The sequence below is a fragment of the Nuphar pumila genome, chromosome 16 (assembly GCF_984573655.1).
Source record: "Nuphar pumila chromosome 16, dmNupPumi1.hap1.1, whole genome shotgun sequence".
Taxonomy (NCBI): Eukaryota; Viridiplantae; Streptophyta; class Magnoliopsida; order Nymphaeales; family Nymphaeaceae; genus Nuphar; species Nuphar pumila.
In genome coordinates, this window is record NC_143264.1 from 17,788,341 (window position 1) to 17,808,009 (window position 19,669).

Consider the following 19,669-nt stretch of genomic DNA (forward strand, 5'->3'; position numbering starts at 1 on the left):
GATGAAGATGCAGGAAAACGTGCTGCGTATCAGTCGGGATGTGACAAGCATATCATGACGACTTGATGGGGTCGAAGGACGAGTCGCCGCCCTTGAGTCACCGGTGGGGCCATGCATGACTTCACGGCAAAGGATGGGGGCTGAGTTGGAGGTCGTAGCAGGCACGGAAGCAGTGTAGCCGATGCCCTTTCAGCCCGACTGTGTTGCTGTCCCGCAACCAGCATCTCCCCCCCCCCCCCCCACTCTCGGTTTTGACAACAGCAGCGTCACACGCAGTTGGTACCCTTCAGCTGAACCAGGAAAATAGGGCAGGGCAGCCCCATGCCGCGGGTGCAATACTGCCCTGGCCTCCAGTCACGGGGGGTGTGCCACAAGCAGGGCTGGCCCTGTAGGACCCCAGTGTCACACTGAGTCCTGTCGCAGGCCTGAGTCCATGGTTTTCACCACTCGTAGGGGCTATGTCGCAGGTTGGGCAAGGATTGTAGGGCCCCAGCATCACGCTAGGTCCAGCCGCAGGCCTGGCCTTGTGGCAGCGATATGTGGGGACTGCGTCGCAGACCAGACCGGGTCTGCAGGGCCCCAGCATCACGTTGGGTCCTATTCCAGGCCTGGGTTTGTCAACTCGACCCGGTAAGGATCCTCTCTGCCTTCCTGATCCCGTGCGAGGAGGCCTCGTGGAAGCACATCCGCGAGCGGGAGCAGGTGGGCCTCTTGGGATTGGGTCGAACCCAAGAGGGTCTAGTCCGCTATTCACCTCAACAGGACACAGACCCGGTTCGCTGGGACCATCCGTTGGGTCTGGGTCTCGAACCCCTTCATCCGACCTACCCAGTTGGGTCTTGTTCGCGGACTGCCCCGAACCAGGTCCAACCTATTGTTTTTTAGCCCCAAAATAGATCTAATGCCGACCCAGACCTGTATCGGACCCGAACGAAGCTCCAGCTTGGATTTGAGTCTGGTCAAAACCAGACCCATAATCATATGGATGGCGGATCAAGTTCAAACCAAGCCTCTTATCCCTACAACTTGATCCTCGATCCAACCTATCCACACCTAGGTCCTACGAGTAGTTTAGGAATAGACCTGATACACATTCCATCGGGCGAATCAACCCAACAATATACCAACCAGACCCTGTACCCAAACCCGAACCAACCCATCAACCCAACCCTGATCCAGAATCCAATACCATATCTGACCCAACTTCAGTATCCTAACCCAAACCCATATTATGCCATTCCTACCCACCTAGAACCCGAGACCCATCCACCTTACCTTGGACCTCCTGTCAACCCGGTGCCCCAACGCCAGCCACAGCTGGCTCCCGCCCATGGGCCAGCCAGACCGAGGTAGATCCAACAGGGACCGGTGTGACCTGAGCGCTGACCACACATTGTCGGGGTACAACAGCACCAGCAGCCAGGCGAGCATAACTGCGATGATGGAGCAGTGTGGAACGATGATACTTTTTGGAATGAGTACCTCGCAGGCATGGTGGAGGCCCATCAGCAGAGAGCACCATAGCACCCCTCCACTTACGGGGTGAAGTTGGAGCTTCCAGAGTTCGCAGGTCGGTTCGATGCGGAGCAGTTCTTCTATTGGTCATATGCCATCTAGTTCTTCTTCAACTACCACGAGGTCGCCAAGCACCATCGTGTTTCCCTAGCCTCTACCCGGTTGAGAGGCCTAGCGCAGACATGGTGAGTTGAGCTGCAGAGGTCAAGGGAGCGATAGGGATTAGGGCACGTACAGATTTGGGAAGAGATGCAACGGTTGATGCAGTCTAAGTTCGTGCTGTTAGATCACGCTGAGAGAGCCTGCAAGGAGTACCTGACTGCGTCAATGCACCAATACTGTGGCGGATTACACCGCTGAGTTCCATCATCTTTTCCTATGAGTGCAGATCGAGGAGACCGCCCGCCAGCAGGTCATGAGGTATATTTCTGGTCTACGTCCTGCTATTTTTGATGACTTCAGTCGCATCACAGTCGAGTCATTGGATCAGGCAAGTAGTTATGCCATGAATATGGAGGAGAAACTGAAAAGGAGGCAAGAGCATAGGACATCCTGTAGTGATTAGTCCAGTCAACCCAAGTCGAGTTTTCCAACCAGAGGAGCAAGCTCCCCTAGGAAAGAAGACTTAAAGTCCACCCCAGGAGTCGACCCTAGCAAACTCGATCAGTCTGGACCCGCGTACCACACTAGATCCAAGGGTAAGCCCAGTGAGTCTACCGTTCATTGTTTTAGGTGTCAAGAGTTAGGTCATATTGCATCCAAGTGTCCCACCATGAGTAAGAACACCCATCTAGCAGAGAGCATTGTTGAGTCTGCGTCCGATAGTGAGAGCGAGGGTGAGTCACATGTTGAAGGAGATGATGGGATGAAAGTCGTAGAGTTCGATGGTAGCATCGAAAATTTGTTAACCATTCGTCATGTTTTAACTACATCCCGAGAGTCAGCACCGACCAACTGGTTGCGTAATAATATTTTTAGAACCCGATGCAACTGTGAGGGGTGTGAGTGTGATGTTATTATTGATACCGGGGCGTGCGAGAATATGGTGTCCGAAAGTGTCGTGTACACCTTGAACCTAAAAACGGAAAAACTATCCCAACCTTATAAGATGGCATGGTTCAAGAAAGGGAACGAGGTACCTATCACCTTGAGGTGTCTGGTTCGGTTCTCCATGGGAGAGCATTACCACGATGAAGTGTGGTGTGTGGTGTGATGTGACTCTTATGAATGTGTGTCATATCCTACTGGGATGCCCCTGACAGTTTGACCGTAAGACCACCCATGATGGCCATAGGAACACATACACATTTGTCTTTAAGGGGCATAAGATAGTTCTTCTTCCCACCAAGGAGGTCGGGTTTCCCCGGCTCGCGGTCCTGTTAGACCGATCCTACCTCCTTGAACTGCCCAAAGATTGACACTATTCTCCTATATCTACAGTGTTTGATCTAATTGCTTACTGTGGAGACAACAAGTCATTAGAGCCGACTTTTCCCAACCAGAGGAGAATGATGCAGAGCAGGAATGGACCCGGATCCATACAACATGACCCACGCAGAGGACCGAATCTACACTCTAGGGATCGGACCCAAGCAGTGGGTCCAATTCCATATCATGAGCCTAGAGAGTACGGGACGAACAGCTCTAGATTCAGCAACACACCGGAGCGGCATCGGGTCCGGGACAAGACCCAATACCCTGATCCAGCCAAAAGCCTTGAAAACCCCTCTAGGGTTTTGTGGGCAGGGCAGAGAATATTCAACATTAGCAGCAGTCGTATTTGTTTTTTTTATCAGCAATTTTCCCCTTTGCCTATTGCTTGTTTTTTTTTTCCTTTGCATTATTTTATTTCAGTTTGTCATTCGATTCATTGCTACTTGTTCATCTTAAATTACCTTTGCAATAAAAGCAAGACCAGCCTTACTGATTATCAGTGGGGGTCTCTTATCTAAATCTGTGCATCACATGATCTGGAAGGATCAGTCTTCACATTTCAGTCGACTGGTGTTTCATGGCCGATTCCTCCATTGCATCACTACCATATTGGTTGACCTTATTGATACGATATAATTTGGATGTGATGCATGTGGAAAAAAATGTGTTTGATAATGTGTTCAATACGATAATGAATGTCAAAGAGAAAATAAAGGATAATCCGAAGGCCCGTCTGGATTTAAAAGTAATATGTAAAAGACCAGAATTGGAACTCAAAGAGTACAATGACAAAGTACTGAAACCAAAAGCAAGATACGTGCTTGGACCAGATCAAGTAAAGAAGGTATATCATTGGTTGAGACAGTTGAGATTTTCAGATGGATACATCTCTAATATTGCTCGGGTTGTGAAGATACATGAGAGATAATTATATAGGTTAAAGAACCATGTTTGTCATGTCATTATGCAACGGTTGATTCTTCTAGCATTCCATGATATGTTAGACAAACCTATATGGGGGGTATTATACGAGTTGAATAGATTTTTTAGAACATTGTGCGCATCGAAAGTTGTAATAACTGAGGTAAAGAATCTCGAGGTTTTTGTCGTCACTACTATTTGTCAGCTAGAGAAGATATTTCTGCCAGCATTTTTTGATGTTATGGAACATGTGATCATACATTTGCCATATGAACTTAGGGTTGGTGGTTCTGTGCAATATCGCTGGATGCCTATTTGAAAGGTATGTTTTTTTTAATATTTTTCTCTCCAATGCTATTGGGAATTTATTGTATTATGAGATGTATATTGTTGACAGATGCATGTTTGACCTAAAAAAAAGGTTCAAAATAAACTCTCAGCGTTCGATTGACCCTGCTAATTCTTGGGATGGTGTCCGCCAACTTGTTAAGAACACAGTGCGTGACTTTTTACATGAAGCCATTTCTGACGTTATTCGTAATGAGTTGTGCAGTTTTTTTTTGGGACAAGGGAACTTCGTCTGCAGGTACCCGTTAGGTATGAAAGTTTCATGTCATTTGTTTCATATCGTTAGATTTCAAACTAGTATATGCATGATTTTATCACATATGAGTGTGATTTCATCACTATGAAAGTTTTTGGACTGCCTTATAACACATATATGCATGATTAAATCACTATAAAAGTTTTTTGACAACCTTAGAACACATATATAAGCATGATTTCATCACTATGAAATTGTTTGACTCCCTTATAACACATATATGCATTATTGAATTACTATAAAAGTTTTTTGACAACCTTAGAACACATATAAGCATGGTTTCATCACTATGAAAGTTTTTTGACTGCCTTATAATACATATATGCATGATTGAATCACTATGAAAGTTTTTTGACAACCTTAGAGCACATATATGCATGATTGAATCACTATAAAAGTTTTTTGACAAACTTAGAACACATATATAAGCATGATTTTATCACTATGAAATTGTTTGACTGCCTTATAACACATATATGCATGATTGAATTACTATGAAAGTTTTTTGACAACCTTAAAACACATATAAGCATGATTTCATCTCTGTGAAAGTTTTTTGACTGCCTTATAACACATATATGCATGATTGTGATACATAACACATTTATTTGATAGCCTTATAAACCTTATATGCATGCTTAAATCACTATGACATTTTTTTGACAACCTTAGAACACATATCTGCATGATTGAATCACTATAAATTTTTTTTGTCAGCCTTAGAACACATATCTGAATTTTGTTAATGGCCTTCACTTTATTGCTAGTCTATGTGCCATTTATCCATGTTACTTTGATTGCCTTAGATTAGGTGTATTGCATATAATTTATTTCATTATATTTTGTTTATCAATACTAACCTTTCGGTTCTCTTGTAGGATGCTGGAGATAATCAACATAGAGGAGCTGATGGAGGCATGGATGAAGGGGCAGATCGAGACAATGAAGAGGATAATGCTCCGAATCTTGGCGATGATTAGATTCATGTGTTGAATTTGTTGCACCTCTTTGTTGTTTCAAACAAAACTCTTTGTATATCCTCACTTGTAAATAATTGGAACTTGGCGAGGATTATAGTGGATCGATAATTTTTTCCCCTTGTAACTTGTGTTAGATTTGTTTCACCTGCTTTGTATATGTAATTTTTATGTGTACTTTGTTTTTTATACACAGGATATATAAATTGTATAACAAGAAAATTTTTCTCGATATTTATATTTCAAACAATTTTTTTTTATTTTTTTATTTTTGTGACGAATTAGCGATGGATAATATCCGTCGCTAATTAGTATCGGCCTTCAATTTAGCGACGGATTAGGGACGGATATTTATTCATCGTAAAACTGAATCGGCCAATGTTTTGCGACCGATTGTAATCCATCACAAATCCGTCACTACAATAGCAACGGAATTAGCGATGGATGAGTATCTGTCGCAAAACCAAATCTCTGCGGATTAGCGACGGCCTCGCGATGGATCATGGCATTCACTAATCCATCGCAAATTAGTGACAAAATTAATGACATATATGTTTCATCGCTAATTAACGACTAGGAAATTGCGATGAAAGTTATTCGTCACTAAACTGTTCAGCGATGGATTACATTCGTCGCTAATCCGCAGATTTCTTGTAGTGTTAGTTATCTTATGTAAGACCCATTTTGGGCCTCGACTGGATCCCCCACAGATCCCAATGGTGTTGTCTAAGTGATGAAACCTTGCAAACATCCAAAAGTTCATTGATCCAATCACGGTCGATGAGATTCTCATAAAAGTACTGAGAATAATCTCATTATCATTTCTGAAAACCCCAGAAAAGTCTCTTACTTAATAGGTATCTTTCTCCAATATATCTTGAGTGGTACTGAAGAAAAGTAGAATTTTGGTGCTTGATGAAGCAACTGCTTCTGTTGACAATGTAACTGATGGCCTAATTCATCAGGCAACATTTTTTAGTGTAGCATTCTCACAATAGCTCACCGCTTACCATCTGTTTTGGACAGTGATATGGTCCTTGTTTTGGATAATGGTGTGTTAACATTTAGCACTATGATCAAAATAGAATTTCTGTATGCAATTGGGTCTTCTCTTATTTTCCTTTCTTTTTGATTAGGTGTTGCTGGATACGATTCTCCAAGCAAACTGTTGCAGGATACATCATCTGCATTTGCAAAGCTTGTCAACGAATACACAATGAGATCGAGCACAGAGTTGATGCTTAAATAGATGCTCTCGATACAAGAAATGTTTGCTTGCCAATGCAATTCATTGCAAGCAAGCGACAAAATGTTTTTAGATCTTGATAAATAACAATCCTTGCTTTAGGAAGTCTTGTACAGTGTAGATAAGTTATAAGTCATACATTAGAGTCGCCGGTCTTGGACACCTTTGCCTTGAGGAAGGGAGGCCCGTGAAAATGTTGAAATGCTTTTGATGTGAGTGGTTTTGGTTTTCTTAAGAGGATTCTTTTCTCCAACAGTAAGAGATCTACTTCAAGTTTTGGATAGACAGAAACAAGAATGTCTTACAATTCTCGTTGACGTGGATGGGACAAGGCATGTTGATGATTAAACATTGCCCCCAGGATTTTTTTTTTGTTAAAAACATAAAGGTTGTGATAAAATCTAATACTTTAATTTAAATGACAATACTTGCAATACTTTCAATATATCGATGAGATTTGTCATCGTGCTCGCTGCCCACTTCTTTGCTCAGTTTTACTATTATCTATGTTAACACAGTTTTCACAGGCTCCTAGTAGTGAATTTTCTTCTTTGCACATTTCCTGAGATGCAAGCTGCATATAAAGTTCCACTGCAATCGGACTGTGGACTTTAGTCTCTAATGCTGTAGTTGATACTTCATCACTCATGTCACAGACTGGATTTTTCTCGAGAAGCTTTGCTGGCATCGCTAAAATTATAGCTGCTGTATCAAATCTGATCATTCTTGATATTTGGTATGCAACACCAAGTAAAGCACTATGGTGTAAGCCCCCAACTAGTTCACTGCACCCTGTGGCGAGTCCTGTAAGAACTGACATTGACCCTACAATCAACCTTGAGTGAGATAATATTTCTTTAGTAAATTCTAGAATTTGGTAAACTGCAATTTTCGTACGAAACGGACAACTCGTTGAAGCTTTCAAGCAATTCACACGGCCTCATATAACAGTCAAGGTTGCTTTATAAGTAGGACATGCATAATGTCCATAGTAGTCAGCCTGTCTGCTTAAGATGGCCAGTGAAAGAGCTGATCTTTCATGAAAAACAACTGTTATTGATATTAGAGTTGGCATGGCAGTCACTAGTCTCATAGTCACAATCTCATTCTTTCATGTTCTGTCAACCAAATTCATGCCAAGTGACAGGAGACAACACGAGCTATTTTTTTAAACTAATCTTAACTATTGTTGGGTTGTAATTTCTCAATATGTTGATGCCGCCAGGCGTGGACCTAGTTCATGCACCTCCAATACAGAGGTGTAGATCAAGTCCAAGATCTTTAGTAACCTCTCAAAGGCAAATGCAAATACCACGTTTGCATGTCTGTTTGAAATTTGTGGACTTGAGGTAATTATGAAATCCACACATCCTCCCAAACAGCTTCAATAATGGATTTGAAAGTTCCAGCAGGAATTTTGATGGTGCTTCCAAACAAGTAGGTAGGAAGTACCAAATCCACTAAATTTGTGGATTCCGTATTTCCTTCCATAGCTACCACGGATGCCGAGATTCCAAACAGAGCCTAAGATCTTCTTTCATGTAGTTCGCTTTCTTTCCGGCTGGTTCATAGGTACTTTTACCTTTCTATAAGGGTATTTTGGTCATATTTGGGTTACTTGGGGAGCAAGGCATTTACCCAACGTGTATATTTTTTCATTTTATGCAGATTCAAAGAGAGTTCACTCAAATTCATTTTCTCTAAAAGATCGGCTAGAGTTAATGGATTATCAACCGCCCGTCCTCACGGACCAGGCAATAAAAAAATAAGAAAAAACTCCTCAATTCAAATCAATAATTTGATCGTGGATCACTTACCTAGAATAAGAGTAAATTTTCTTTTAATTGTTGTCTTGAAAAATCTCCTCCCGCTAACCCAAGACATGAAATTCATAAGAATAGTAAATCTCACGTCCTTAGTCATGGGTATAACCTTTTAATAAATAAGATGAAGGAGCCACATGAATCCCATGGATTTTGGTAACTTTAAATATCTCTCTCTCTCCCTCTCTCTCTTTCAAAAGTCCAGCTGGGGGGTTAGGCAGATCTCCACCAATTATTATTCAACATATCATTGGGTTTTGAACGTGCAAAGTCCCACCACAAGGAGACGTGCATATACAGCTCTTACCAACCATGCATAGCCCCCCCCCCCCCCCTTCTCTTTCTCTCTTTTGGTTACTCTAAAATTATCTATATTTACTTTTAAGTAATTATAAATATAGTTAACAATTTTAACTTTGGTAATTTTTCTAGGATTTACCTACTCTCTCTCCTATGGTTACTCTAAAATTATTTATAATTAACTTTAGGTAATTGTTAATATAATTTATAATTTTTACTTTGCTAAATTTGGTTTTCTTTAAAAGAAAACTTTGGTGAATATGGTTTTCTTTAAAAAAAACTTTGGTAAATTTTGTAGGATTTCTCTCTCTCTCTCTCTCTCTCTCTCTCTCTCTCTCTCTCTCTCTCTCTCTCTCTATATATATATATATATATATATATATATATATATATATATATATATATATATATAACATCCCCAGATAAGTTTTCCTAGCATGTCTCTCCCTTAGTTATAAGTTGAGAAATTTTCAAATAACCCCCAAACGTTTCGGCCTAATTCATCTGCACACCAAATGTTTCAGAGTTCGCAAATGCCCACCAAAGTTTTTAGTTGGGTTAATCAAATGGCTCCAATCATAAACTAACATTGGGTTGTTCCTGGGTTAACCCTAACTCATGTTCTAAAGTTACCATTTTATCCCTATAACTGGTGAATTAAAACTACTAGTTTACCCTTATTCTATAAATATGAATAAAGTAAATTTGATCATGTGTAGGGCTGTCAACTGAATGTATTTAGTAATAAAATTTATTTGTTACAATAATACTTGAACCCTTAACATTCCCAACAAAAAACATGTTTCTAACCACTACACCATAAAATCACTATTAATTATTTTCAAAAAAAAAATATGTAAAGTTTAAAGTGCAATAAGCCAATCAACCTAGAGATGTCAACGGGTCGGGTTTGGTTCGGACCCTGGTAGAACCAAACTCAAACCTCTTTTGAGATGATGATATCAAGTCACACTCAGGTCAAATTATAACGCTCCAAGTTTTTTAACCTAAAAATATGTGATTTTTTGTCTAATTTTGATATGTAATTATCCAACACAAAATTGAATATGAAACAACCAAGAAAGTCAAAATCCCCAAAATCAATTTTCTATATTTAGGGTTTTATTTTTTTCAGATTTTTATTTGATTAAACACCATAAATATCAATTTTAATATGATTTTAACATGATCATGCCAAATACACATCCAATATAATCCGGTAATATAAATCATGCTTTTTATAAACTACGATCAAGAAACAAGGTTTTCCAAAAAATGTTTTTAGTAAAATTGTGTTTCAGGGTCACATAGACCTCCAAAAACCTAGTATAACTTCTAATACATATCTAAAACTATATTCCATTATATGGATGCACCTTTGGTGCTACATACACACGCACAATGTTGAAGGTTCCCTACATGAAATAGCGCAGAATAAAAAATCATCGAACGTCCAATATTGATGCGGTGCTTCACCACCAACGTATTGCAGCTTTAATGACTGCAACCTAACACATGTTTCAGAGGTTCTCTTCTAGGAGTCATGGTTTAGGAAAGAAGAAGAGAGAGAAGATGGGGGTATGAGAGAAGAGAGAAAATGAGAGAGAGAGAGAGAGAGAGAGAGAGATGATGAGAATAGGAGAGTTTAGAGAGAGATAGAAGAGGGGGTTGTGTGGGAGGTCTTATATAGGATTTTACCACCCCACCTCCACATTAAATTGGGCTCTCTCCCTCCCAAACGGTGTGGATGGGAAGAGAGTCTAAAAAAGTTTTAATTTCTTATTGTTTTAACCCCTTCCTCTCTATCTAAATCTACTAAAGTTTGACTTTTACTAACCAATTAGCTTAATTGGTTAAAAGAGCTAGAGAGGTGGGGACGTCTCACCCTCTAGAGTTATCTTAATTAATTAGTTTCAAGTGGATCCCACATGGCCCATTCCACCGTATGGGTTCAATCCAAATGAGATTGGATCTAGAGTTCAAACCCACAAAGTTGATCCAAACCCATATTAAATCTAATTAATAGGGTTTAGATCCATATCCATATATCTAATACCTGCTATAAAAATATCCAAGATTTAATTACAATTTAAAATTTAATATTTGCACACATATATTGGACATAAAGAATGCATCTTTATTTATTTTATATTTAAGAAAATTTAAAAGTGTTACACTAATCGGACCCTGCATAGGAGAAACCATACTCGGATCCTATAAAGATTACATGAACAAGACCCAAACCATACCTAGTAAAATAATATTTTTTATCATTTTTACATTGAAAATCTGAGGATCTTTATCAAAACTTAGGTCGGGCCCAGGTCTAATATGAAATTTCACAAACCATAATGTGATCATGAAATTTTTTTCCTCTTTTTCTCTTTTCTTCCTGTCTCTTTTCCCTTTTTGAAGGGGATAAAAGAAAGAAAAGAAGAGAAAAGAGAAAAGAAAAAAAGAAGAGAGGAACTCTTTTGCAAGGTCTCACTTGACCTTTATTTGAAAAGATTTTGAAATTACTCGCCTTCATTTTTGAAATATTGCTGGAAAATGGAGAGACGGGATTCGCTCATCGGTACGAGGTTCAACCATTCCTAGCGCCTTTACCAGGGGTAATTGAACCAAGGATCGAATAAAAGCCTTTTGTTTTACCTAAATATTGTCTAAATAATTATTTTGAAATCCTAACATGCACATTGAATCATGCTTGTGCTTATGAAAATGAAATGATGTATGCTTTTGAGGAAATACTTCAGCAATTTTTTGGATTTTTCCAAGTGATTTTGAAATAAGTTTTGAATTCAGGACTGAATTTAGAGAAATATTGGATATATATAGGATGAGATGGACTCATGACAGGTGTTGTGGGCGCCAGCAAAGCGCACTTGAATTTACAACAAGTGAACAAGATGCCTTTGTAAAGTGATTTCCAACTAGTATTAACAAAGTGCATTTGTAAATCTGGTTTCAACAAATGCTGCAAGTGTTTGTAATGCCTATGACAAAATGCTACAAAGAGGAGATATTGCAGGTGAAAATGGTGATGGAAGCATGGGAAATGGTAAGTGTAGTGGGAGTGCAGTGTGGTGAGATAACGACCATATGCTAGGTGGAGTAACAGAAAAAATGCAGTGAAGTGGGTGTTGACATGCAGGTGTGCAGCATATGGGTGTGTTGTTGTGGCAGGTGATGGCCAAAGAGGGATAGTGCTGGTATTAATCTGCTACAGGGAATAGATGGATGTGTGTGCTTGTGTACTACTGAAGTAAGGTGTTTAAGATAGATGTGAAAGAGTGCAGTGAAGGTACACTAATGCACAGATGATATGCAGCAGGGAGAAGGATGGAGTGAGTGTTGGGATGTGGTGTTATCAGTAAGTATGATGAAGAGGGATATGTGGTAAGCTACTGTGTAAGAGAGGTGAGGGTGGAAGTAGGTATGGTGCTAGTGGAGTGGATGGTGCAGCTATGATGAATAGTGCAGTTAGCAGGAAAATACAAGTGTGTGATAGGTGTGTTAGGTAGTGACAACAGGAGTGGAAGTGCTGAGGTTTTAGCATGTGTTCTGGGAGATATCAGAGGGGGCTACCTTGACCAAGTGAGCCAGTGAATATATGAACAGAGGCGGCAAGAAATGTGTTGTAACAGTGCAATGGGTGGATGAATGTGCACAGCATATGTATGTGTCGCTGTGTAGCAAGTGGAAGCAATGAAGAAGGTGTTGTGCTGCCATGTAGCAGGTGCAGAAACATGTAATGTGTGGCTGGAAGTGTAGGTCTAGTTGTTGTGATGTGGGTAGCACAGTGTATGCTGTGAAGGGGGCGGCTGACAGGTTGCCCCAGTGAACTGATTGTTGTCTATCTAAAGAAAGAGTAAGTTTGGCAATAAATAAAGTTCAAGTGGAAAACTTCCAGACAAGTTTAGCATTTGTCTGATAATAGGTGTGCAAGCCTTGGCAGTCTGGAGTATTTGATTGGAATTTGTCTGCTGAGATAATTATTGTTCATATATAAGTACTTTGTTTCATTCAAGCTTTCAAATGATGCCAGAGTGGAACCCAAAAATCTCTGATAATCTATAAGAGATGATTTGGTCCAAGGGGGGAATTTTACACAGATCGTCAATTTCAGATAATTTTACAACAGAGAATGGCTCATAGACAAAACCCAAGCCACACAAGTCGATTGTTCATGGTGGAAATTGTTTTCTTGCCATCCAATCAGACTCAACTGATTCCCTTGGTTTATATTGTAAACCAATCTGTCATTTATATTGCCACATGGGATCCAGAGAAGATGCATCATCAAATTCATACAATACATCAAATATGTGGAGCTTCCAGTCTAGGGTAAGTGTTACCATTATACTAGCCAAAACACGCATTGCCGTGACCCAATTTGCAATCATTACTCAAGAAATTGACAGCTTCAGCTAGTTGATGCAGGGAAGACATAAATAGGCAACAAATGTAAATGATTATAGATCCACAATGAAATGCCCGAATACAAAAAACCAAATCGCACAAATGCACAATTGTAAACAGTGGAGATAACACGGTACATGGTGCTGATGGAGAACTGAACATATTACAGGTCCTATACCTCTAGTGAGATGGATCGGAAAGGGGCTATGGGAATTGGATTTACGAAATGCAGCAGTCCTAATACTAAATATTCAACAGACCGATTCATAATAAATATGAGAGATGAAATGCTAAACGATGATATGGCAACGATGCTGAAAATAAAAACACAATGCCATGCCACAGATGGGGCAAACTGTAAAGAATATGAAGTTGCATTCGAGTCGTTGATCAAGCAAACTAAACAGATTACAGACCCCTGTTATTACTGTGCTAAAGTCAGACTTAGAAAGGAAAGTTCAACACAAAACTGGATTTTGAAGGAAATTACAGCACAAAGTTGGATTTGGAAGGAGAGTCCAACTCAGAAGTTGTTTTGAAAGAATATCCAAATCAGAACTCGGATTCCTCAAGGAAAGTTGGAAAATTCAAGTCAAAACTCGAGTCTTCAAAGGAACCTAAATGCACAAAGAATCAGGCATGTGCTATGGCTTTCTGAAAATGCAGGTTTGAAAACATGATGTTTGCTTTAAGATTTGAAATACTTGGAAATTTTTGAAAAAAAATAACACTTGGAAAATGGTGAACCATGGTGAGAGAATATTTCTAAGGAAAATGAAAATCGATTTTTGAGGAATTTAGAGGTTTTGTGAAAATTGATTTCTGAGAAAACCCTAATAACTTTGGAAAATTTGATTTCTCTGAATTAGAACTTGGGAATTGAAAATGTAACTTGAAAAATCAGGATTTTGAATTTGGGAAATGCTTGAAATATCATTGGAAAATCAATGTTTTGAGAAAATCAATTTCTGAATAAGACTTAAAAATTTTGAGAAAATTGATTTCTTTGAATTGAAATTGGAATTTGCAAATGAATGAAATGAATGAATATGGATTTAAAAGACAAGGTTTTGAGGAATTGAGAACATTCTTTTGTATTTTTGAGAAATGTAGTGCATTTTGAAGTTAGCCTAAGAGTGTAGGCTGAATGTGGCTAATACGAAGATTACAAATCTAGGTATCATTTGTATTCTGACTATGGCCATAAATACAAATTCCACCAAGTTTGTCAACTCTATAAGAGCTAGTGCACGTGTCATTCGTGTAGACCTTAGTGAATTGGTAAAAATATGCATGAATTGGCATACATAGCAGTTATATATCAAAGCTTAAAACTATATGCAATGCATCCTATTCTATGCAGGAATTGAAATTCTTATTCCAAAATTAATTACAATTTAGGAAATAAAGGAAAATAAAGTCTTCAATGTTCCTACAAAACTAGAAAAACTGGTTAGTGAAAATATGTTGGCTTTTCTAGATTTATCCAGTAATATCTAGAAATTACTGGATTTTGCTAGACATAAGCCATTTTTCATGATTCCCTGATATAAACTTAATAAAATATGAAATAAAATAGAAGAAATATGAAAATGATGTTTGCTAGAAAGTTTGGTTTTTAAGGAGAGAAAACTCGGGTCGAAAACCCAAATCTTTAAAGGAAAACTAGACCAACTCGAATTTTGAGGGAAAGAAAATTCGAGTTGAAACTCAAATCTTCAAAGGAAAGCTAGAAAGTTCAAGTCAGGGCTCGAATCTCAAAGGGAAACTGGAAAGTTTGAGTCAAAACTCGAATCTTAAAGAAAAAATTCAAAGTTCGAGTCGAAACTCGAATCTCAAATGAGAATCGAAAGTTCGAGTCAGAACTCGAATCTCAAAGAAGAGTTGGAAGTTCGAGTCGAAACTCGAATCTTAAAGGAGAATTGGAAGTTCGAGTCAGAACTCGAATCTCAAAGGAAAATTGGAAGTTTGAGTCGAGCTTGAATCTCAAAGGAGAGTTGGAAGTTCAAGTCGAAACCCGAATATCAAAGGAAAATCTTTAATCAGAAGATTGAATTTTGAAAATCGCCAGCGCGAGGACTAGGTGCAGAAGATTGTTCGATCTAAGATTGAAAGTTTTGAAAAATGACCAGTTCGAGGACTGGGTTTCGAAAATGGTTCGATCTAAGATCGAAAGTTTTTAAAAAAAATGACCAGTTCGAGGACTGGTTTCCGAAAATGGTTCGATCTAAGATCGATTTTTTTTTTTGAAATGGCTAGTTCAAGGACTGGGTCTCGAAAATGGTTCAATCTAAGATCAAAAATTTTGAAAATGACTAGTTCGAGGACTGGGTCCCCAAAATGGTTCGATCTAAGATCGAAGATTTTAAAAATGACTAGTTCGAGGACTGGGTTCCGAAAAATGGTTCGATCTAAGATCAAAAAAATTTGAAAATGACCAGTTCGAGGACTAGGTTTTGAAAAATGGTTCGATCTAAGATCAAAAATTTTGAAAATGACCAGTTCGAGCACTGGATTTTGAAAAGGATTCAACTTGCAAATTGAATTTCAGAAGATAAAAAATTCTTAATTTAATAGACCGTCATAGTTAATTGTATGTGGTCCGCTTTCAGGATTATCCCCTTATCCTGAATGAGAAAAGAATAAAATTGAGGAGAATTGATGAAAAGGGATAGAAATTGATAAAAGATTAACAGAAATCGATAAAAATTAAGAAAATTAATGAAAATTGTCTTGCAAAATAATTTTCATAGGTAGCCTTATTGCTCCTTATGAGTGGTCTCAGGATTATCCATTATTCTGAATGGGAAGCTCAGGTTTATCCCTTAACCTAAAGGGAAAATGAATAAAGATTGAGGAGAATTTTAAGAAAATCATGGAAAATGATTCAGGTTTATCCCTTAACCTAAGCGGAAAGTTCATGTTTATCCCTTAACCTGAGTGGGACGAAGAATTGATGAGAATTTATTGGAAATTGATGAAGAATTGATGAGAAACTGTTGACGAAAGATTTTATTTGATCCTACCTGCATATAGGGTTTAAAAAATGAATTTTCATGAAATAATAAAAAAAATACCCCAGTATAACTGAGAAGGAAGAATAATATTTGAAAAGGGCTATTTGAGAAAATAGGAGAACTTAAAAATGGGATGTTTAGAAAAAAGAATTTTTGGGAGAAATTTTGACAAAAGGAAGGAATCAAGTTGATATTTTGAAAATGATATCCCATTACCAGGGATTGGGTCATCGCAGAAATTGCGACAATTGCATTGTTTCTCTGTGAGAGGGAATAAACAATTAGAATATGAACAAATGCTATTTTTGAAAAGGACATCTCTTGACAAAAGAGAGTTTATTGCAAAAAGGCAAAGAATTTTTGGAATAGAATCAGAAGATATACTGAAAGATAGGAAAAAAAAAGTTTGAAAATAGATGGCAAGATTTGAAATTTGAAAAATTGCAGGCAAGATCAAATGAATTGAAGAAATCAGAAGAAGAAAATAAAAATACACCTGGACTTATGAAAAATAGAAGAAGACTTCAAAACAGATATCTAGGGTTTTTAGAAAACAATTCTGAAGAAATATGAAAAGAGAGAAGTATACCTAGATTTTGAAAAATATAGGGAAATCTTAAAAAAATATCCAGGGTTTAAGAAAATTATAAAGAAAGAGGAATATACAACCTGGATTTTGAGAAATAGAGGAAATTTGGAAATAAATATCCAGAGTTTTGAAAAGGTGAAGTAAATAAGGATTTACAAGATAATATTCACAAAAGAAGCAAAACTATACAAGCAATGATGCACAAAACAACACTCCCTAGAAGCTGACTCTAAATGCAATATTTGGAAGGGCTTGTAAGACCTTAATCCTAACTCTAAGGTTTAGATCATCTGATTTCGATCAAGATATCTACGGTTCTAAGGTAAGGTTTTCCCAACATCCTTGAGCGCCTACCGATATACTTCGGACTATGGCCCTTAGTACGTGGTAGGGGGGTGTTAACCCAAATAAGTGGTTCAATTGTGAGGCTCTCTCCCAAACTATGGTTCAGTGAGACAACCCAGCAACGTGAAGACTGGGACAATATAGGTAGGGATGTTTTTGAAAATATGCTCAATATGCAAGAAATCAGATGACTCTAATGCAGAGTCCTAAAGAAATAGAGTTTTGAAATTTATAAAGAAGCATACACTTGCATACATTGTTTTCATTCAATCCGTAGATAAAGGAGAGTTGTATTTTAGACCTAAGTCTAAGTGAACATGCAGAAATCTCCTCAATATGGTCCTACCAAACCATACTTAAATCCTATATGCATCAATGTCAGTTAGGTCAGAGTCTAGGCTCCTAAGGTTTGCATGAAAAAGAAACTGACATTTGTAGAATAATGATTTAGACAAAATCAAAGCAAAGTAAAAGCATAAATTTGACCGGACAAAGACGAGTCCCATCTCGGTCGCCAACTTCTGTGATCATGCAAAAAATTTCCTCTTTTCCTTTTTCTCTTTTTCTCTTTCCTTTCTGTCTCTTTTTCCTTTTTAAAGGGGATAAAAGAAAGAAAAGAAAGAAAAGAAGAGAGAATAGAAAAGAAAGAAAGAAGAGAGGAACTCTTTTGCAAGGTCTCACTTGACCTTTATTTAAAAAGATTTTGAAATTACTCGCCTCCATTTTTTAAATATTGCGGAAAAATGGACAGACGAGATTCGTTCATCGATACGAGGTTCAACCATTCATGGCGCCTTTATTAGGGGTAATTGAACCAAGGATCAAATAAATGCCTTTTGCTTTGCCTAAATATTGTCTAAATAATTATTATGAAATCCTAAAATGCACATTGAATCATGCTTGTGCTTATGAAAATGCAACGACATATGCTTTTGAGGAAATACTTCAGCAATTTTTGGATTTTCCAAGTAATTTTGAAATAAGTTTTGAATTTAGGACTGAATTTAGAGAAAATGGATTTTGAGACTTAGAGTCAATTTCAAAACTTGATTTTGAATTTCAAAGTGAATTGAATTTGAGAATCAAACTTAGAATTTAGATAGAACTTAGAGGTTTTGGAGTTTGAAATGGAAATGGAGGATAAAACTTGAATTCAAATTTGAATTTTGAAATCAGAAGGTGATTTTAAAAAAATGGATTGAATTTCAAGATGAATCTCAAACTTGATTTGGAATCTCAAAGTGAATTCCAAAACTTTGATTTAAAATTTAATTAGAAACCAAGACTTGAAATAGAATTTGAAAAGGAAAAAAAATAAAGAATTTGAATAAAATTTGGAAGTTTTGAAAATATGAAATTCAAAAATTAGGATTGAAAATTAGAATCTTTGAAATAAGATTTAAAATTTAATGGAATTTGAGAATAAAAGGTGAATTTGATTTTTTAAATAACAATTGAAAATGATTTTAGAAAATGAGAAGTATATTTGAAAATTTATCTCAAAATCACTTGAAATTTGGAAAATGATTTGAAAAGAGATGCAATTCTATCCTAAATGATGAATATTTTAAGAAGATTTGAAAATTTGATTTAAAAAGCATATTTTATTCTTTAAGAGAATTGAAATGAGATTAATATTATAATATATTCATGACTATGGTCAGAGATGTATTATAATATAATCTATATTTGAATTCTAATAAAGAATAAAATATTTTTTTGGTGCCTTTATAGGATTTGAAATAAAATTAACCTTCAATATATCCTGACTATGGTCATGAATATATTTTAAGTTAATTTACAAGTCAAATTCTGATAAAGAAAGAAAATTTCAGAGAAATATGATGATTTTCAAAAGAGACCTAAGTGAAGGTCAAATGTTATTCCATAAAAGATAAAAATCCTAAGTATTGTTCACATTTTGAATATGGCCATAAATGTGAATCATTTACTTAGGATTAATTACCTCTTATTAGAAAGGTGCATGTGCCATTCGTGTTTCACCATTATGGATTTTTAAAAATAAAAGTAAAAATGAGATGAAACAGGCAATTATGAGAATTTACATGCTCATACATTCTATTCTAATACTGAAAAGATAAAAATTCTCATTAATATCTAACTATTACAACCTTGAATTGAATTTAAAAGGTAAAATCCCTAATCTAAGAAGGAGATCAACATTTTACATGTACTTCCTGCAAAATTCAAGTTAGCACAAGGTAAATGATGCATATCAAAAGGAAATATCACATTGTATTTAAGATGCGAGATGATGTATGTGCTATATACAATGCATGGTGAACAATTGATATACTGTGAAAGTGGCCAGGAATGAGCACTACTGTGTTGTAGTGAAAGTATGTGAATGATGGTGAGTTGTGACATAGAGACACAACAAAGGATAAAGATGGCATGGTGGTGAAATATTGGATATATATAGGATGAGATGGACTCATGACAGGTGTTGTGGGCG